This window comes from Prosopis cineraria, unplaced genomic scaffold (genome assembly GCF_029017545.1).
Source record: "Prosopis cineraria cultivar Desert tree isolate PC_DT_omini unplaced genomic scaffold, ASM2901754v1 PC8, whole genome shotgun sequence".
In the NCBI taxonomy this organism is placed as follows: Eukaryota; Viridiplantae; Streptophyta; class Magnoliopsida; order Fabales; family Fabaceae; genus Prosopis; species Prosopis cineraria.
This window is the reverse complement of record NW_026555339.1, coordinates 16423255-16446955: the sequence shown is the minus strand read 5'-3', so window position 1 is coordinate 16446955 and position 23701 is coordinate 16423255. Positions and strand designations below refer to the sequence as shown.

Genomic DNA, 23701 nt, shown 5'->3' with positions numbered 1-23701 from the left:
CATAAATTCACTCTAATGTGATTATATGGGTCCAATATGTATATTTCTATCCTATTGACAAATTATAATAAATTCTAATCTCACATTACTAAATCTAATGATCAAATTCAGATTTCTCTCTTCCAAGGCAAAACTCAAACCCCTAAATTCACACTCAATGGTGGCCAAGCATTAAGTAGACAAATAAGTACAAGATTAAGTAAACAAAACTAGTATTGAGCTTAAATAAATGGTTCAAACATGCTCTAATCCAAGAATCAGTTCATAGATACCCTAGGTTAAGAGAAAATCAGTCACACTTGGCTTCCATGACAGCAAAATCAGCAATATATATAGTAAAGTAAAGAGAAGAAGGAGAAGAAAAGCTTAATCAGAGCAATCTTGAGCGAAACCCTTGATTTTCCACTAAACCCAAGCTTCTCCAACCCTTCTTTGGCTCTTTTCCCTCTTCCTAGACGTTTTTGCAACTGCTGGAGGTGAAGAATGGTCGAAAATGAGGTGCCCAAGCCCTAAAAATTTGCTAAAAGTCAAAACTGTACGTTTCACTAAAATTGCACTTCGCTGTAGCGAGCATGACCTATTCAGATTTTATTTTTCGATTTAATTTCTTTGACTTATGCTCCAAAATTCTCTTCTTTGGGCCCTTAAATTAGGCCTCTCTACATGCATAAAATCTAGAATAAATGATAGAATTAGTCCACTAACTTCTAACATATTTTCAAGCTCATTTTCACACACATTCATCTACTTAATCATATTTTTGCTAACAAAATTCAAATAAATGACTTCTAATTATATTAAAAATAGCAATAAATTTAATAAAATATTGGAAGTCATCAAAATGTTTAAGTGATTACTTGAAAGTTATCTTGAAATAACCGTCAAGTAATTTCTAAAATATTTGATACGGTGCCCCATTACTTGACGGTTAAAAATTATCAAATAATTTCTAAAATAATCATCAAGTAAGGGGGTATTCTGTGGTAGTGAGACGGGGAGGTAGGAGTTTGGCCAAGAAAAGTAAGGTTATAGAGGTTAGTTTGCCGCTATCATCGATGAACACCCACTTTTGGTCAGTTTCAAGTGAAACAAATGTTACCATCATGCTCAAAAGGTCCAAAAACCTAGGATTGGAGATTATCCACACATGTTTGACAAATGTTGAAGACCATCATGTCAACAACTTGTCAGCCTAAAGTATCCAATTAGTGACACATCAGCCTATCCAAAGAAAGTAGAGTTTTTTGGTGTTTGTGGAATCTTTGCAATTCAAAGTTGTTCATCAATCTCTATATTTCAGTGATGATACCGAATTTAACTCGAGGTCAAGTCATATCCAACCTAGAGAGAATGAGATGGAATTGGATGTTCCATCTCCATAACCCCTACTATCTCCATAACTTTTCTATCCATAAATTATAATAAGTGTTTGTAACTTCCATAAGCTCCCAATAAGTGCTTTTAAGTACTTTTAAATCATGTAACCCCTTCATTTAGAATTAAGTTATTCCATAACCTCTTCATTATCATTAATTTCTTGCCTACTTGAGACTAGTATAAATAGCCCTCATTTCATTGTATTCAAAATTATTAAAAAATAGTACAATATTTTATCAAAGTGAGAGTGTTTTTTCTCCCTTGGCTCCTGGCCAAACCATGTCAATGCTAGGTTTGAACCCAAAACTTTTTTTAAAAAAGGGAAGCGGTGTTGCCGCTAGGATAAAAAACCGTTGACCTAATTTTTTTTTTTTGGTGCTTGTCATTTTCTCTGACTTGCCGTCACCTAAAAAGAGGAAATAAAACGCCACGTTGGCTTTTGGCATGCAATTTGGATCTTCTATAGGCACAAAATTGATTCTTTGCAATGCGTTCAAAACATAATAGAAATAAAAAGAGGGTTAAATTATACATCTAATCATTTAACTTTATATAAAATTTTATTTTGATTGTTTAATTGTATAAAGTGTCTATGTAATATTTAAAATTGGTGCAAGGTCATCTCTATTAAAAGATTGGGTTTACCATTAGTGAGCAGACACTCTTGTAAGGGGAGCTTACATGAGTGCTTTCCATCAGATACGCTCCTTGCATGTGGCCTTTGGGAGCGTTTTCTGTGAGAAAGCACTCTCATATTGCAGTTTTATTCTTAATTTTATTAAAGCCAATGAGATTGCTTCCTTGTGAAACGCTTCTATAAGTCTTTTATTTTTTTAAAATTTTATAAAGTGTCTGTTTGGTTCTTTAATGTTAATATTATTAGTTTCATTATAAAAAATTATACATTAAACTTTTAAATATTGAAACAACATTTTCAAATGTTAATATATTAAGTTTAATTTTTTTTAAAAAATAACAATGATTGGCACCAAAAATAATTATTTGAAACTAATGACGTGAGGTTTAGAGGGCTAAAAAGATACTTTATAAAATTAAAATGTTATATTAAAATTTTATGTAAAATTAGAGCACCAAAAGTACACTTTATTCTAAGAACATGTATTTATACAACTTAGTCAAAAAATGATGGCCCGAAATATCTTGGAGTGATGGAGAAAATAATAGAACAATTTGCCAAAGATAATCAATAAACAGCTAAATTTTCAAATCCATAAAGTTAAGGTACATTGATCATCACCCTAAAAAGGGTGCCCGAATTCATCCTCAAGTATTTAAAAAATGGTGTAAGGTTATCTGTCTATTAAAAAGACCATGAGTTTACCATTAGTGAGAGGGGAAAATTACATATAAAACTTCAAAAATTATAAATAAATCCCCAATAAAAAAATAATACCAAGTAAGCCCTTACAATTACAAAATTATGTTATACTAAAAGCTTTTGATGTTGATAAAATACAATAGTATTATGCAATCCATATAAGTGACCCACCTAATAGGATAAGATTTATTGTTTTTATCTCTCTCGTATTGTGGGAAATATCTTGTTGAATGGTTAATATTTTATTTATTTATTATTATTATTATATTTAATTTATTACTTTTTTTGAAAAAAATTGTCCTTTCATATATGATCTTTGCAAGCTATTGCTACCCACACATCCCATGTATATTTCCAATTGATTGACATCCAAGTCTGGGTCCCATATCTCTTGACAATATTTAATTAGCATTCTCCCTCTTTCTATGATTCCTATATTGGTTCGTCATCAATATCTTAAACTGATAATTATTTGCAGTTTCAATACATTGTTTCTCCAATGATGAAGTTCCCACTTCAAACCATCATCGTTTTTCTCGTAGTGAGTTGGACTCACTTTCTTCTTCTTTTCACTTTTTCATTTTCCAATGAATATTTATATTTTTACATATTATATCGAATATATGAAATATTAAAATTGCAGGTTGCATTATTGGTGGCAACGGATGCTGCCATATCTGCTAAGCTTTACTGGAAGTCCATGCTTCCCACTACTCCCATGCCTAAATCTATCGCAGATCTCCTCCACCCAACTGGTTAGATTGATTCTTCATTAGTATTTTTCTTAGAATTTCAATCTTCCCTTCACAAACGATACTCCCTCCGTTTCAAAATTGTATGTCTTTCGAGATATTCGCACACAGATTAACTAGAAATGAACCTTGTCAAATTTAGCCCTAAAGCTTGCATGACAAATGCTCCGTCTGTTTTCATGTATAGTCAATGCCGGGTCAGGTCACAGCATCACCGTCCCCGACGAGATCGAATTAGGCGATGAAAATCATTGCGTAATAGAGTTTTGTTGTGATGACTCTGAGACCAAACTCCATGGTAACCCCAATACAGCTCTCTTCTTCCTGGAAAAGGATTTGAAGGTTGGCCATAGAATGAACTTGCTCTTCAAGGAAACCTCTAACCAAGCATCCTTCTTGCCTCGTGAAGTCGTGAAATCCATTCGCTTTTCCTCAAGCAAGGTACATAGTGTCAGACTAATTATATTCTACCATGTCTGCGAATGAGTTTATGTATTTATGATTCATTAATAACAGATGGCTGAAATATTGAACGAGTTTGCTGTGATGCCTGGGTCAGTAAATGCTGAGATTATGAAGAATACAATTAAATTCTGTGAGGAGTCAGGAATTAAAGGAGAGGAGAAGTACTGTGCCACGTCATTGGAATCCATGGTTGATTTTATCACTTCCAAGCTTGGGAGACACGTGGAAGCTTTGTCTACAGAGGTGGTGAACGAAACGAAGAAGCAAGAATACACGATAATTGATGGAGTGAAGAACGTGGGAGGCACGAAAGTTTTGGTGTGCCACAAGCTCAATTATGTGTATGCTGTGTTTTACTGTCACAAAATAAAGAACACAGTTGCCTATACGGTGTCGTTGAAGGGGGCTGATGGGAGTGAGGTTAAAGCTGTGAGTGTGTGTCACAGGGACACGTCAAGTGGAACCCAAAACATTTGGCCTTCCAAATGTTAAAAGTGAAACCAGGGAGTGTTCCTATATGCCACTTCCTTTTCAAAGACACCCTTGCGTGGGTTTGAATACAAATTAGGTGATTTTCACATATTAGACGGTATGTATTGTTTGTGCATCATTTAAATAAGCTTTCTATTTATTATTTTCTCTTACTGGCTGGCCATCACCATAAAAAGAGGAAAAACAATAACATGCACTTTTGCCTTTGGCACGCAATTTAAATCTTCTGCTAGGCATAAATTTGATTATCCAGAATGCGTCTAAATTATTATAAAAGGAAAATTGACGTTTTGCACAATGAAAAAAAAGTGAATCTCATATAAGAGTGTATTTATACAACTTAGCCCCCCAAAAAAAATGATGGCTCAAACTATCTTAAAGTAATGGAGAACGTAATAGAAAAATTTGCCAAAGATCTACCATAAACAACTAAAAATTTGGTATAAATGAAAAAATGAATGGAAAATTATGTTTGTACTCCTAACAAAAAAATAATAAAATAAAAAATGATTATGATGGACATTGCATAAGTTAACTACTTCACCATTTCTATATATAATAGAATCTACCACTTATTTTTTTTTTCCAGATCAGATTGTTGTTTTGTTTTTATTTATAAGCAAAATCAACAATATTAATAAGCATTTTTTTACAATTTTTCTAAATTACATCTCATAAATTCATAATTTTTCTTCATGAGAAATAATTAATGCAGCCTTGTTTTGATTAAATATAAAGATATTTTAATTTAATTTTTTATTTTTTAACATAACTATTATAGTTAAACAATTTTTTTCAAACTGTATAATACAATTTATATATATATAGAAATGGAGGGAGTGCCCGTTTGTATGCTTTCATTATTCATATGCAGTCTCTTTCAGGCAACCCAATGTGCTGTTAATGTCATCTTAGACACAGTGACGTGAATGACGTGAATGCCAAGACTTTGGCATTTTTATGGAAGTGATAGAGTAAGCAATTACATGAAACTTCGCTTGGTTTCAAAGGTATGTGCTGTTGATGTCATCTTAGACATGATGACTTAAAGATTTTATAGGAACTCTGAAAAAAAAAAATGTTGATAAAATATTCTCATAGAATCTTATCATTTTTATTAACTGAATTCATAGATTTTAATTATGTAATTTTTTAAGAGTTTATATTTTAATTATATTTGTGTATCTTTTGTTCAAATTTATTATCATGTTAAAATATAAAATGACATGTTAAAAATATGTATAGTCACCCAATAAGGCTTATACAATTATTAAATGTCTATTAAGAAGACTCATCGTTTTCCTTTATTTGATTTACAATTGTGTCGAAGCATGCCTGATGAGTAACTACTAAGACTAGTCACTATCAATAAATCAAGAAATTTGAGCTGTCTCATTTCTAAAATCGGTCAGAAGCGACAAATTTAAATAAGAAATCAATGCAGGGTTGAAGACTGTTTATATGGAGAGTTTGTCCAAATTCAATTTTTTAAAAATAGACGACAATCTAAATAGAGTTGGGAATACGGGTGGGCCGGCTCTTATGGGCCCGGCTCTTATAGGCTCGACTCTTACGAGCCTGAATCCTAAAATCCGGTTCCCTATTTTAATCCTAATTTTTCAAGTTTGGCCTTTATGTAAAGGATTCAAGGTCAAGCCCGCAAACCCTTTTTCAAAAAAATAAAAATAATAAAAATAAAATTAAACATTATAAATTAATTAAAATATTTTAAAATTTAAAAAAATAAAATTCTCATAATTTTTTAAAAATTAAACAACACACATTTAGGAGTCTAGTAATAAAATTTAAATCTTGGTTAAAAAATAATTCATTTTTTATAAATACACAAACATAATAATCATATAAAAAATATCAAGAATTTTATACTATACACTGATATTTATTAAATTATATTAAATCAATTTTAGAATAAATTAAAATTAACAATAATATAATGTGTGTAGGATCAGGTGAGCAGGTCATTAGTTTCAAACACGTGTTCTACCAAAGAAAATAATAATAATATAACAGGGCTTGAAAGGCCACCCGAGCCCTTTTTTACAGGGCTTATCAGGGCTAAGCCCTCAAGCCCGACTACTTTAAAAAAATTATTTATAAAACCCGAACCCTTATTTAAACAGAGCCTTTAAGCTCGGCTCTCCAGGCCCTGTCCTTATTCCTGACTCTAAATCTAAACAATTGTGTGTGTACCTTTTGTGATACATTTAGATGGAAAAATATTTAGGTACACCCAATACGCAATGTTATTTATAATCTATTCAATTAAAATATTTTAAATAATTTAAACAAAATATTGTGTAACATTTTTTTAATTAATTTTATTCTTGTAATATAATATATATTTAATTTCTTATCTTTTCTCTCTCTATTATAATTAATATCATAATTAATTTATATTTAATATTATTTAAATGTCATATTTTTATTGGATAAATTATAAATGACACAGTACACCTGATCTATCAAAGAATTTCTCCGTTTAGATGAGTAAGTGTGCCTAATTAAGTAACAGAAAAATACTTAGATAGACCGAGTGTACCATATCATTTGTGGTCTATCCAATAAAAATATAATATTTAGATGACATTAAATATAAACTAATTTTGACATTAATGATGATAGAGAGAGAAAAGGCAAGAAATTAAATATGTATTCTGTTATAATAATAAAATTATTTTAAAAAATGTCACACAATATTTTATTTAAATTATTTGAAATATTTTAACTAGACGAACTATAAATGATACGGTATATTTAATTTACCTAAATATTTTCCTTAAGTAACAACTTTCAAAATGGGTCCCCTTTACCCAAAAACAAAAAAACAAAAAATCAACATGGGTCCCCGTAAGAAAATTTTATAGACTAGAGGTGGTATATACATTGAAATATCGAGAATATAAGATGTGATGGTGCAACTAATAATGCAAAGACTTTGTTCAAAAGTAAATAAATTAGCATTATTGATCACATCATAATTGAATGTCTTCTGTGCAAACTTAGTAATTAGTGTTAAAAATATTATATGCCAAAAATTTGAATAATCTTATTGACTTCTTGATATTTTTAATAAGACATCCACTTCGTTATTAAAGATTAAAGATTATATTTCTTTTCGTATGTACATCTAAGTACTGCAACAAAAACAAAAATTAGCAACATAAAGATTCGACGCTAATTCTTAAGGATGTAATCCGTTGCTATTAGATGAATAAAATTTAGAAAAATTCTTCTTCTTCTTTATTTTTTTGCCATCAAAATTATTAAAAGTTTATTGTACGTAATTTATTAGAAAAAAAGTTCAATGAATGATCTTTAGTTTTGTCACACACGGAATGAGTCATGAACAATTCTTTTGTAAGTACCTTGATGGTAAATTAATGGATGAAACCTCATTATCAATGTGAAGACTTTATTAACAGATAATATGTAAATATCTTTATAAGCATTTAATGAATTTAGAGACATGTCCTAATTTTATTGAGCTTTTGAGATCAAGCACAGCTAAAATTTTGATTACATATAAAAAAAAATTGAGTCATGAACAAGGAGAAGATGATAATTGTCTTATGAAAAACATTCAAAATAAGTCCCGATTATGCAGTTCATGTAATTCATGAAAGCTGCAGGACATTCATCAACCCGAATGACATTATCAAGAACTCAAAATAACCACATCCAGTACGAAGCATTATTTTAGACACATCCGCTGCATTCACCCTTATCTAGTGGTATTCAAATCACATATCAGTCTTCGAAAACACCAAAGCTCCCACTACGCATCTGCCGTCTTGTTTAGGCAACCCAATGTACTGTCAATGTCATGTTAGTGATATGAATGGCATGGATTCCCGGACGACTGTGGCGTCCTTTTATGATAGCGACAGGGTAAGCATTATATGAAGCTTCCCTTGGGTCAAAAACAATGTGCTAGCAGTTGATGTCATAATGACTTAAAGATTTTTTAGGAACTTTAAAAAAAAAATATACAAATTAAATATTCTCATCAAATTATGAAAAAAAAAAATAAATTTTTTTAAATTTATAAATAATAATCTGATCTTTCAAAATATAATAATTTTAAAGAAGTCTTTTGAGACTTTTTATCAATTAATTTTAAATTAAAAAATTATTTTATTTTTATTGATAATTTGTATTTTTTTAATTTTTGTGATTCTTTAAAAAAAAATTATAATTTTTAAACAAGAGTTGTAAATAAGGTTTATTATTTTAAGAATTTATTTTTTAATAATAAAAATTACAATTGACAAATTATGATTTTTTATTTAATTATTGTGATTCACAAAAAAAGTTGTGAATAAGATTTGTTATTTTCAGTAAGAATAAAATTATTTTTTTACTAAAAAAGTTATTAACAAAGAGGTTCCTAAAAACTTCATTGAAATTATGATATTTTAAAGGATTAAATTATCATTTATATAATTTGAAGGGACTTTATTATCATTTTTCTTAAAATTTTTACAATTTTCACTAAAAAAATTCTTAGATTTTAATTATGTGACTTCTTAATTAGGAGTTTGTACTCTCACACATACATATTTCTATAAAATTTGAATATATATATATATATATATATTAATATTTTGTTCAAATTCATCTACATAAAATGAAAAAAAATCTATATAAAAATCTGTATGTATAGTCTCCCGAGGCGTATAAAATTATTAAATGTCTCTTGAGAAGACTCGTTTTTCTTTATTTGATTTACAGTTTGTCAAAGTACATGCTTGATGACTAAGACCAGTCATTATCAATAAATCAAGAAATTTGAATTGCCTTGTTATATTGATTTTATTACTTTCAATAATTGGTCAGAAGCGACAAACTAAAAAAAAAAAAATCATTGAACGTCCTTGGATGATAAAGGATGAAAGTTTCATTGTAATTGGTTTTTTCAGAAAGTATGTCAATGGATTAGAAAGGTTGAAAAATGAGAGAGAAAGCTTACCCAAATAATTAAAATCTTTAAATTTATCTCTAAACCACTGAAAAATCTTACCCTAGCCCCCCCCCCCCAACCAAAAAAAATCATAACTCTCTCCTTCTATTTCTTCTTCTTTCTTTTGACTTTTCCTTTTCGTGTATGAAACTATCACATAATAGCTCCAAGACTTCCTATTCGACATCGGTTTCAAGAAGGTGTTTTTATTCAACAATAGATGTCTCCCCTTCTTTTGATTTGAATATTAATAATTCATAAATATTACATTAATTGAAATTTTAGGATATCAATTATACCTTAAAAAAATTTATCTTTAGTCCTAATAAAAATTACTCAATTAACAGTCAGCATAAATGAAACATTACTATATAAAAAAATTAACAATAGTCCACCGTTTTTAAAAACTTTCAAGAAAATATTTGTACTAAATTAAAAATATCAATTGCATCCAACGAAAAATTTTCCAGACAAATTTTTCATTTAATTTTTTTATGCAAACAAATATAATAACTTCTTTTTGGTTTTAATTTTACCTTTACGACCCTAAAGGTGCCCCCCTCTTTTTTTGTTGGCTAGAATAAAAGGTCCCAGTTATAGATGCACAAGTACATAATTTATATTATATCTATCAAGTCCTCAATGGGAATATTGTTTTGTTAAAAAGAAAAAAAAAAGGTACCATACCGCGCTGCTAAAAATCGTAATTTTGACAACCTCATCACTCTGGTATTATCACGCAGGGAATATATCTGGTTCAATGGTTCAAATTTTATTTATTTATTATTATTACGATTTCTTTTTTAAAATGTTTCAAAAGTTTACTGTAAACCTAATCCTTTTTCCGGAAAAAAAGAGACGCACACACACACATGCATACAACACATGTCAATACTAAGTTCAAATTTAGGACTTTTTTTAAGAGAGGGGTAGTGTTGTCAACAACTAACTATTGACTACTTTTTTTAAAAAGTTGACCAGTCATATATGATCTATTTTATCCACATCGCTTGTATATTGCCAATTGAGATCCAAATCTGGGTCCCATATCTCAGGGACAATAATTGATTAACATTCTCCCTCTTTCTAGGATTCCTATAAGTTCCTCTGTAATGTCATGAACTGATTATTATTTCCAGCTTCAATGCATTGTTTCTTCAATGATGAAGTTTTCATTCCAACCCATCGTTGCTTTTCTCGGAGTGAGCTTCGACTTGCTTTCTTTCTTCTTCTTCTTCTTTTTTTCCCACCTTTTTCTTTTCCAATTAATCTAATGCAAATGAATATTTACATATTTACATATTATATATGGATATATAAAAGTGCAGGTTGCATTACTGCTGGCAACGCATGCTGCCTTACCTCCTGAGCTTTACTGGAAGTCCATGTTTCCCACTACTCCCATTCCTAAATCATTGGCACATCTTCTTCCCCCTCATGGTTAGTAATCTACTGTTTGTTGGTATTTTTTCTCCTTCGAATTTCGATCTTCACTTGACAAATAATATTGTACAGCAAGTTTTCTTTTCAGATTTGGATCAGCAGTAGCCTAAATCTACTCACTTAATGAGTGTTCTAATTATAACTAATAGATTTCACCAATACATAAATGATTAGAACGCTGCTCACATATACTGTCCTTTTCAAAAATTTAAAATTTGATACTTTTTGAATATCATATTACAAAACCTCTATTTTGATTAAATCTAACTGTTGGTATCATGTCACAACACTCATTGAGTGAGTAAATTTATGCCACTCACTAAATCGGAATTCGTTTTGCTTTAAGTGCTAATAGTTACTATTGCTGGCAATTTAGTCAGGTTATGGCACCACCATCCATGGAGGGACCGAATACAGACTCGAAGATAGATCATGCTTCGACTATTGTTATAAGAACAATGGGAAAAAGCTAGACGATAACGCCAACACAGCTCTTTTCTTCTTGGAGGAGGACTTGAAGGCTGGTCACAAAATGAACTTGCTCTTCAAGCAAGCCTCCAACCAAGCATCCTTTTTGCCTCGTGAAATCGTGAAATCCATTCCCTTTTCTTCAAACAAGGTATGTAGTGTCGGAATCATTCTACCAGGTCTGTGAACAGATAATTCATGTATTTATGATTCATTACTGTTGGAATTTACTGTTCCACCCTTAATGGAAATCGGGTCATCATGTATGTCATGTCAATCAGTAGAGATTTGGCATATTCTGGGTTTATGACAGATGACCGAAAATCAAGAATTAATGATGAATTAATTCCTGACTGGGTTCAAAACAAGAAGTCTTTCCCCACATTCATTGTTATTATTCCATCATATTATCCTCTCAATTATGACAATTGGATTTTCCTTTTTTGCAGTGGTCTCCCCACATTATAAATAGATATAGGTGGTCGAAAGAACTCACACCAGATCGAGCACTACTCTCTTAATGTTCATTCTTCCTATTTCTTTCTTTGGTGTATCTGCTACGCACCTTAGATAGGATTTTAGTAGCATGATCTTGTGTGGGTAGTTGAGTAGACTCTACTTTGCTTGGATGTAGTAAGAATCTGACCCTACTTCATTTTTTTGATTTCTTATTTATTTCTAATATTCCTTTAATTGCTGACAGGTGGCTGAAATATTGAACGAGTTTGCTGTGAAGCCTGGGTCAATAAATGCTGAGGTTATGAAGAATACAATTGAACTTTGTGAGGACTCAGGGATTAAAGGAGAGGAGAAGTATTGCGCAACATCTTTAGAATCCTTGGTTGATTTTATTACTTCCAAGCTTGGGAGACACGTGGAAGCTTTGTCTACAGAAGTGGTGATGGAAACAAAGAAGCACGAATACACAAAATAATGCATGGAGTGAAAAAGGTGGGAGTAGGGACAAAAGTGGTGGTGTGCCACAAGCTTAGTTATGTGCATGCTGTGTTTTACTGTCACAAAATAGAGAACACAGTCGCCTATACGGTGTCGTTGAAGGGGGCTGATGGGAGCAAAGTGAAAGCTGTAAGTGTATGTCATAGAGACACGTTACAGTGAAATCCAAAACATTTAGCCTTCCAAATGCTAAAAGTCAAGCCAGGGAGTGTTCCTATATGCCACTTTCTTTTTCAAGACACCATTGCGTGGGTTCAAACACAAATTAAGTGATTTCAAAAATTAGATGGTATGTTGAGAGAGAGTTTGTAGATGGTATGTCTTGCTTGTGTGTCAATTAAATAAGCTTTATATTTCTCATTTTCTCTTGCCGTCAACATAAAAGAGAAAAAATAACAACACGTTGGCCTTTGGCGTGCAATTTGGATCTTCTATTGGCACAACTTTGATTCTCTACAATGTGTTCAAAAAATAATTGGAATAAAAGAAGGCTAAAGTACACATTTAATTCTTTAACTTTATTTAAAATTTTATTTTGATCATTTAATTTTATAAAGTTCTATCTTTTTAATCCTTTAACTTTTACACCTTTAATTTCAGTACAAAAATTTATATATTGAATTTTTAAATATTGATAAACATTCTCAAGATAGCATATTTAGGTTAATTTTCTTTAAAGAAAAACAATGATGGACACACAAAAATAATCATTTAAAATTAGCGGTATTAAGGTTAAAGGACTAAAAAATACTTTATAAAATTAAAAAATTAAATTAAAATCTTATATAAAGTTAGATGATTGAAAACATATTTTACTTTAAAAAGACTTATGTACAAAGAAAGAAAGTGAGTCTCCTATGAAAAATGTAATAACCCAAATTTTTTTCTAAATTAACATAAATTAATTTTCTCCTAATTAATATTTTATTTAAGTTAGTTTTATAGTAAGTAGATAGTGGTAGTTTAGAGGAACTTATCTATTATTTTTTTTGAAGGTCCATAATTTGAATTTTACTGAAAAATGTGGTTTTATTTTGTTTTTAATTATGAGAAAATTTTATGCCTTTTCTTATAATTTTTCCTTGGGGCATTTCTTGTAGTTTTCCCAATTATCTTTTTTTGTTCAAAATTGGTATGTGTTATGCAAAATAGAGCATTGATCCAGCTCATTTCTTTCCTTCCCTTCACCAACACGGGCGTTCTAGTTCTTCACCGCCATTGCATTCCTCCCCCATTCTTCGCATCTCCGGTGGCCGTAGTGCTTGTGCTGTCTTGCAACACTAGGTTCTCCATCATCCTTCCTATCTTTTGATTATTTTTCATGCTACTACTCTATTCTACCATTCACGATCTAGTCGCTTGTGGTGTGTGCGGAAATCAGTCGCTAGAGCTAGTGACTTTGGTTGTGAGCTCTTTTTTTTTTGGCTCGGTCTAGCACTGTTAATTTTCGTTTGCTTCCTTTCTTGTGCATCGAGTTAGGTTTCTCCCTCATCCAGCTGTAATCTCGTCTTCTTCTCTCCCTATTCTGTCGGCAGTCACTTGGTCTTTCTTCTCTGTTGTTATTGATTTAGTGAGTAGCTTTAAACTTTTCTTCTTGGTGTTCTGTGCGTGTGTTTGCTGAGATGAATAAGGTTGTGAGTTTTATTTTTCCTTCCCTGTACTGTCGTGTATATCGAGTTTGAAGGGATTTTGATTGAAGCTGAAACTATAGAGAACAAGAGGATGATGGTTTAGGTCTAAACTTTATTTGAATTTGATATAATTATCAATGCTAAAAAAAAAATTAGACAAGTGGTTGGGATTAAGAAGTTTCATTGAATGAGTTAGGAATTGATGCCCATTAAATGTTTGTTAAAAGATCTAAGAGAGGATCTTATTTTTGTTAGATAATTTAGTTTTGGGTCAAGTAATCTGAGAAAACTTTGTGATGTAATTGTGGATGTTTAAAAAAAAACTTCAAATTATTTGGATCGACTATGTTGTGGCAAGGTTAGAAAGAAGTTTAATAAAATTTTATTGTTTATTATGAGGAGATTGGAAGAGAATTGGAATTATGGTTTTAATAATAGTACTTGTAAGATGTCTGCTAATAGGCATATTAGAAGTAGTTTTGTTTGATTGTGATTTTTTTTTAAATTTTTATTAGTTCTTATGGGGACATACTCAGTTTGGGTATTAATTATTCATGAATTTAACTTGAATTATGAAGAATTCTGATTGTGAAACTATGGTGAGACAAATTGCATTCTATGAAATTGTATGGATGATAATTATAAATAATAATGTTTAAAGATTTGATTGGGAATGCCTTTGAATTGGTTGAGGAAAAAAGAGGGTGATAGGAGAACTTGGAATTTAGAGTGATTAATTATAGTATGTGTATATATAATATTAATTAAGTTTTGTTGCTTGCACTTGACAAGAGTTGAAAAGAGTTTATCAAACTTGAATATGCCGTTGAATTTCCTTTTTATATTAGATAGGGCATTTAGAGGAAAGAAGGTTTGATTGGGTTTTAGGAAGTGAATTTTAATACTCAGGAACATTTCAGGTAAGTGAATAGCATTCCAACTGCTTTACCATAAAATTATTTTCTAAAATATTATATTTATATAAATCATTTTAATAACAACTATGTAAAGTATTGAATATTTTGTCATTGAAATTCTTATCTTGGGAAATTATAAAGAGGTGTTGAAAGATAATTGAGTTATGGCATGTGTATGTGTTTTTATTTTCTTACGATGAATACTTTCAAAAATTAATGACATTATTTTTATCAACTCCTGTTATTTTGAGTTATGCAATAAATGCCAAATATGGATTTCAGTTACAAAATTTTATCTTGGCAAGTTTTAATGTTCAAAATTATTTATGTGAGTTTGACTTTGAGAATGTGAATTGTATTTTATAACAATGATTTTTTTTCACATGTTTGAAAATGAATTGATGGAGATTTTATACAGGACATTGGTTGCTAACGACAGTTCCGTTAGCCCTTGGCGTGCCTTGATTACTAACTAGTTAGTTTGAATTTTGTGAGCTCTGCTTTCACGTTTATTATTCGTTGGTCTCGTATTCGGGTTTGTTTTTGTGGCTTCAAGCCACTTTTGGTTAGCATTACCCTTGTGAATTATGTATCCACGTTTGTTTTGTGGCTTCGGTTGCGTTTGATTACTTACCTTTATGGACTATGTGTTCATGTTTGATTTCGTGGCATAAGCCACGTTTGATTATTTACTCTCGTGGACTGTTTGTCCACATTTATTACTTGTTTTGATAAATTCCCATAATTATGAAATTTTAATTATTGGATGAATATGTTTTTTATTGGTTTTGATTAACGACACATTATTATTTTTTTATACAGTTATTTCCTTTGTTGAAAATAAATGATAATGACGATTGATATGATGCTTTAATGAATTAAGATTTTATTTAACGTTATATAGAACTCTCTTATGCCAAATTTTATTAAATATTTGGTTGTGAAAATTGTCATATTTAGCACTTATAATTATTCTATATTTTTTTATATAAATTTAATTATTTATTATTGGGATACTATTCACTGAAAATTTATTTGATTCCCAGATTAGCTGATCTCACTACTGACCTTTGAAGGGCATACAACTATTACAAAAAGGTTGGGTTGTTTATAGAACATAATAATATTGTATAATTCATGTAATGGATCCCACCTAATGCAATAAAAGTTTATGGTTGTTGTTGTCGTCTCTTGTATCACGTAGGTAAAATCACGTTGAATGGTTCATACTTTATCAATTTATTACATTTATTACTTTTTTAAAATGTTGACCATTTATATATGATCTTTGCATGGTATCCACACATGGCATGAATATTTTCAATTGATATCCAAGTCTGGGTCCCATATCTCTTGACAATATATGATTAGCATTCTCCCTCTTTCTATGATTTCTATAAGTTCCTCATTAATATCTTAATATGACATGGTAATTTTTATTAATAAAATAACTAATAAATAATAATAGGGAATTTTTTGGTTAAAAAAATAAAAAGATTATGTAAAAATTAGTTTTAATCTTTTAAAAGTAAGCGGAGTTATGTACACCTGCATCTGAAAACTTCAGGGAAATATTGTATATTTTCGATATATATGATTATAATAAAATATTATAAAAAAAGTTTCCACTTCTCAAATTAAATATTAATTTTTACTTTGTAAACGATAAAAATGTCAGTTTCTTTTATAATATTTTCAATACAAATTTTTTATATTAAGATAATTCTTTTTTATTATAATTTTATAGTTTTTTTATTGTTTTTATGTATTTAATTTCAATGAATTTTTTATTAATTTAATAAAATTGATTCAAAAATATTAATATTTATTTATATATGTCTTGCCCCAACTAACAAAATTTTCTGGGTTTGTCACAATCTCTCTTCTATCATATGGGGAAAAAATCTAGTTGAATGGTTCATATTTTATTATATTATTATTATTATTATCATGTTTAATTAATTTATTACCTTCTAAAAAAGTTGACCATTCATATATGATCTTTGCATGGTATCCACATGTGTATATTTCCAATTGATATCCAAGTCTGGGTTCCATATCTCTTGACAATATTAAATTAGCATTCTCCCTCTTTCTATGATTCCTATATAAGTTCCTCTTTAATATCTTAAACTGACAATTATTTGCACCTTCAATACATAGTTTCTCCAATGATGAAGTATCCACTCCAACCCATCGTTGCTTTTCTTGTAGTGAGTTCGCTTTCTTTTCTTTTGTCTTTTGTTTTTCACTTTTTTCTTTTCCAATGAATCTAATGCAATTTTATTTTTGACCTGAATCTAATGCTAATGAATATTTTTACATATATATTGAATATATGAAATATTGAAATTGCAGGTTGCATTATTGGCGGCAACACTTGCTGCCTTATCTCCTGAGCTTTACTAGAAGTCCATGCTTCCTAGTACTCCCATGCCTAAATTTATCGCAGATCTCCTCCACCCAGCTGGTTAGATTGTACTCTTCATTAGTATTTTTCTTAGAATTTAAATCTTCACTTCACAAATGACACTTCCTCCGTTTCAAAATTGTATGTCTTTTGAGATATTTGCGCACAGATTAATTAGAAATGCAGTTTATACATAAGAAAGTGGCAAAATGAACATTATTATCAACTTTTCCCCAAAAGCATGACAAATACTCTCTCCATTTTCATGTATAGTCAATGATGGGTCAGGTGAGAGCACCACCATCCGCAGCGGAGGACATTGCCAATTCGACTTTTGTTATGCTGACTCTGATGATACCAAACTCCATGGTAACCCCAACACAACTCTCTTCTTCTTGGAAAAGGATTTGAAGGCTGGTCACAGAATGAACTTTCTCTTCATGCATGCCTCCAATCAATCATCTTTCTCGCCTCGTGAAGTCGTGAAATCCATTCCCTTTTCCTCAAGGAAGGTAGGTAGCGTCAGACTCATTAAGTCTACCATGTTTGTGAACACTGATATTCTGAAGAGTTAAAGACCATTTCTCCCATAAATTTTTTTAGGAGCATTAAGTAGCTTGTACTGAAGGGCAATATGTCGCTTAAATAATTTTTTTCATCAGGAGGAAAATCACTCCTCTGTTAGAGACCCATAATCTCCGCTCCATTACCTGCTATGAGGCCCACGTAAAGTGACAGTGAGGCGTTCGAACTCATTTTGACCAACTGATGTGGGTTGAAGGGGCTAGAAGTTACAATGGTAATAGCAGGAACCAGGCCTGATGATTTTACTAGTTAAGTGGTGGCAACATGGGTTAGAACGCCTCACTATCATTATGTGTGGGTCTAACAACTATTCCAAATACGTTAGCAAACAACGGAGATGATGGGTCTCTGATGGAGGCAATTTTCCTCCTAAAAAATTGTTTGGCAGAAATATTGCCCCACCAATCAATACACAGTGCCCAACGCTCCTCCAAAAAGGGAAAAATGATCTGTAATCCTATTATGAAATTAAGATGGGAAAAACAGATAATTTATGTATTTATGATTCTTTATAACAGATGGCTGAGATATTGAACAAATTTGCTGTGACGCCTGGGTCAGTAAAAGCTGAGGTTATGAATAATACAATTCAACTTTGTGAGGAGTCAGGGATTAAAGGAGAAGAGAAGTATTGTGCCACGTCATTGGAATCCATGGTTGATTTTATCACTTCCAAGCTTGGGAAAAATGTGGAAGCTTGGTCTACGGAGGGGAAGAAGGAAACAAAGAAGCAAGAGTACACAATTACTCAAGGAGTGAAGCTGGGAGAGGCCAAAGTGGCTGTGTGCCACAAGCTTAATTATGTGTATGCTGTGTTTTACTGTCACAAAATAGAGAACACAGTTGCCTATACGGTGTCGTTGAAGGGCGCTGATGGGAGCAGAGTGAAAGCTGTAAGTGTATGTCACAGAGACACGTCACAGTGGAATCCAAAACATTTGGCCTTCCAAATGCTGAAAGTGAAACAGGGAGTGTTCCTATATGCCACTTCCTTTTTCAAGACACTGTTACGTGGGTTCAAAGGTGATTTCACATATTGGGTGAATTTCACTACTTACTCATTTAAATAAGAGTTTGTAGATGGTATGTATTATTTAAGTATCATTTAAATAAGCTTACTATTTATCGTTCTCTCTTACTGGTCATCACCATAAAAAGAGCAAAAACAACGTGCCCTTCTGCCTTTGGCATGCAATTTCAATCTTCTCCTTAGGCACAAATTTGATTCTGCAGAATGCGTTTAAATTATAATAGAAGTAAAAGAAATGTTTTGTACAAAACAAGAAAGTGAATCTCATTTAAGAGTATGTATTTATACAACTTAGCCAAAAAAAAAAAATTGATGGCCCAAAATATCTTACAGTAATAGAGTAATGGAGAAAACAATAGAAAAATTTTGTCAAACATCTACCATAAACAACCAAATATTCAAACCCATACATAAAGTTAAGTGTTAAGGTCCACTACCCTATATCCACCCGTAAGTACCTCGATTGTCAATTTGACCATTAATGAACAGGGAAAATTACATATAAGACTCAACAAATTACAAACACGAAAATTACATATAAGACTCAAAAAATTACAAACAAGTTTTTTAAAATACTCAATCAAAAATACATGTCACACTATAACATATTCCCTCCGTCTTTGTATTTAATGTTTTTAACCAAATTTCACATATTAATCAAAAATTATTATTTAGTTAAAATCACATAAAATCACAATACTTTTCTAGTCTTACTACCAATAATGTCATAATGAATATTAAGGTGGTGGTACGTAAATCACACAACTAATATTTTCTCCCTTTTCAAGATAAGCGTAAAATTATTTAATTATTTAAAAATATTATGAGACCTTTTATATTTAGACAAAATAAGCTTCTAGAAAACATTTTATATGAGGAAGTATAATTTAATCAAAATACTAATTTTAATCACTAATTCATATGGATGAGTAACGTTCTACCCTCATTTATCACTTAAGTTGAGCTAAAAGTAATCAAATTGAATCAAAGATTTAAACGAAGGTAAGCAACAAGTGAGGAAACAAATCTAAGCTATGGTTAATGTTAGTGGTAGTTTTAATACTCAAGTTGTGACACTTATTATAGCCTTGCTTACATCCTGATTAATGTACAGCTTTTCCCTTATATTGCAAATACTATATCAGTCTAGGTCTCTTGTGGGCCGTTTGATTCAAAGAATACGTGGGAATTGAATGATGTTTAAGACTAATTTGTTTGGGATGTTATCAAGGAAAGAGGATGCAAAAGGATAAAAACGTTTGGTTCAGATTTAAAAAAAAAAACATGGGAATAGATTGTATTGTTGAACCAAAAGACAAAAATACCCTTGTGCATTGAAGAGAACCCTTAACATGTTCCAAAAATTAATAAAAAATATTACTACACCTTTCTATAAACACAGTGGCATGTATTTTATATAGAACCTATGGTCTTGCAAAGCAGTCGATCTGCAAAGCTAATTAAATATCTGTAAGTCTTGCACATTTATTCAAGAAGGCGCTGCATTAGTCATCTCGTCTTCAGGAACGAATGCAACCACTAGTGATGAATACCCGGTAATCTTTATATGAGCCTTGTATATCTCACCCCTTGTGAGTCCGTTTCCCATGCTTTGACTACACACACACATATATATTTCCTTTGTTTTATCCAAATCAATAGGACCAAGCATTCTTGACTCTTTTCGTATTTCAGCAAATTGTAACATCCTTTATCCTGACCCGACACTTGGCAACATGTTGAGACTTCTAAAAATTGCTAGGAGGGTTAGAACACATTAGAATGGGTTTAGAGTGAAATAGAAGAGAAAACACAGTACTGTGGGTATTGCATAAGATAACTACAACTACGTTTTGTATAAATGAAAATATGAATGGAAAACTATGTTTGTACTCCCAACAAAAAATAATAAAATAAAAAATGATTATGATTACGATAGTGATGGATGTTGCATAAGTTAATCACCCAATTTGTATGATTTCATTATTCATATGCCGTCTCCTTTAGGCAACCCAATGCGCTGTTAATAAAGGTCACCTTAGACACAGCGATGTGAATGACATTAATGCGTAGACCTTGGCATTTTTGTGAAAGTGGTAGAGTAAGCAATTATATGAAGCTTCACTTGGTTTCAAAAGGCATACTCCCTTCATTTTTTATTGTTCAAGAAACTACTACTTTTAATTTATATTTTTTATAAACAAAATCATCCATTCCAATAATTATTTATTACACATTTCATAAATTGTTCCTCATAATTTATATTAATGAAAAACAATTAATGTATATTTATGTTGATTAACACAGGGAATTTTAGTCCACTTATTTTATTTTCAAATATAATTATTATAGTTAATAAACTTCTTAAAATATGTGATACAGTTTTTTTTCTTATATATAAAAATAGAATGAGTATGTTGCTGATGTCATCTTAAATTAATAACAAGTGCAATTTAAAATATTTTATTTAAATAATCCTTGAATGTGATTCTCTCTCTGTTTTTTTAAAATGGATGAAAATGTTAACAATCGTGTGTGTCTGTGTGTGTGTGATTGCATTGCTTGCAAACCTACCAAACTCTTCAATTTTAAGTGGAAATAGCAACTTGCTCGGGTTCCACTAACTCTTGCAAAACATATATAAATTCAACATAATTTATTAAGAAATTTCAGGAACGACTTTTTATGATACGTTTAGATAGGTAAATGTGCCTAAGTACTTCCTTTCAAAATGGGTTCCCGTGAGAAAATTTTATTGACTAGAAGTGTGATATACATTGAATATCGAGAATAAGATGTGATGGTCCAACTAATACAAAGACTTTGCTCAAAATTAAATAAACTAGCACTATTTATCACATCATAATTGAATCTCTTGTGTTCAAAGTTATTAATTAATGTTAACATTATTATACGCCAAAAATTTGAATAGTCTCATTAACTTATTGATGTTTTTAATAAGACATTCACTTAGTTATTTGTTTGTCCTAAATATGTACACATAAGCACTGCAACAAAAACAAAAAGGGTTAAATGATAAATTTGCCTTGAAATCATGGTTTGAGAGTTTAAAGTTAAATGTTTAACATTTCTCTTCAGTGAATGATCTTTAATTTTATGTCACACTCAGATGAATTAATGAGTCATGAACAAGGAGCAGTCGAGAATTATCTTACGGAGAACTTTCAAAATAGGTCCCAATTTGGCCAAAGGTGTCATACCTATATGTCGATATCTAGAATAGGATGTGTTGGGCAGCAAAGACTTTTTTTTTTTTTTTCAGAAGCAAATGAACATCACATCTAAGATACTTGTCAACAAAGCATTGAATTTCTCACCATTACTCTCAATAATTAATGCTACTATTATTTAGAAATCAAGAATCAGCATAACCTCATCCACTCGTTCGTTTTAATATTTTTTAGTGAATATCTTAAATCGGGTTAAAGGTTTTTGCGCCTTAACCAGTGTTTTGAAAATTAAACCGGATCGGAGGGTCCAACTGCCGACCAGCCACAGCAACGGCTCAGTTCTCTTAAAAAAAAAAAAAACCATTGTTGTGATCGAATCGAATTGGACCATATTGAGCTCAGAATAGACCGCAAAACTGCTATTGGACTATAACCCGGACCTGATGGTGAGATTTTTTTCTAGTGAGAGAAGAGAAGAGGGAGCTTTGATGAGAAAGAGAAAAGGGCAGAGATAAGAAGGGAGAGGAGGAAGATTTTTTATGTATTAAAGAAGAAACAACTTACTGATAAATATTGAAGAAATGACGAAAGCTTGTCATCGGAAATGGAAAAGTCGGACATTACAAGAGAGGAAGAAACATACTTCGCTAAAATGAGGACTCTTTCCGGACAAGATGAAGGGTAAAGATCGGGGAAAGTTTAAAACTTTTGAAAATCATGACCTTCTCACTTTTTTTTTTATTCTTGCATGTCTCCTTCTGACATTTATGGAAAATGATAAAGGTTAAAGACGTAGAGTCTAATATCCAATGACCTGACTTTTTATTATTAATTAAATGTATATACATGTATATATACTAAATATTATTATAATATTTTTATTTAATTATTGTATCACCATCTTAACTGTTTGGTCTAACAGGTTAGACCATATGAACCATAAACCACTAGCTTTTCTAGTTTATTGGTTAGTCCGGTTTTCAAAACATTACCCTTAAGAATACAATTATAAGCTTTAAACTTACATATGGTGTAATTCCTCATTTAACATTTGTAAATGGTGCATTCGAAATCCTGACGTTCAAAAAAACTTAATTTTGATTATTAATTGACTCAAAAATTGTCATGAAGGACATCAAAAACTACAAAAAATATCCAAAATATTACACAAAAGTACACTATAAGAAAATTAATACTAATTGAGTTCCCTATATTACATATTGACAATAGGATGCAAATGTTACTTCTTAGCTTAAATGTTCAAGGCTCAAACTTAGGTAGACTTGAGTGATAAGTTGGAACTTGTGAGAATTCCTCTAGAAGTCATGATGATGAGTAGGAACAAAGACTCAAGTTGTAATAGCTGAACACATACTCATGATGATGATATCTTGTCCTTGCGAGGATGAGAGGTCCATAACCTTGATTAACATTGGCACACTGAAACTCACCTATCACTATTGAAACTCTCATGTTCTAAGTAATCAAAACTAAGCTCCTTTATATACCACTAGTACTCACATGTCTCAAACTAAAACTTGCGTGTTTGAGCATCATAGAATCAAAGGCATTTTGTAACTCAAAAACTTATGAGGATACCTCCAATACTTGTGAGTATGAGATGCAATATCAAAGAGCAATCTAAGAAATTCGCTCTGCATGA

At 30.9% G+C, this 23701-nt stretch overlaps 2 pseudogenes; both read left to right on the top strand.

Moving 5' to 3' along the window:
- Positions 1–3104: 3104 nt before the first annotated feature.
- On the top strand, positions 3105–18948 carry LOC129318129 (BURP domain protein RD22-like; annotated as a pseudogene).
- On the top strand, positions 10450–12706 carry LOC129318130 (BURP domain-containing protein 3-like; annotated as a pseudogene).
- Positions 18949–23701: the final 4753 nt, after the last annotated feature.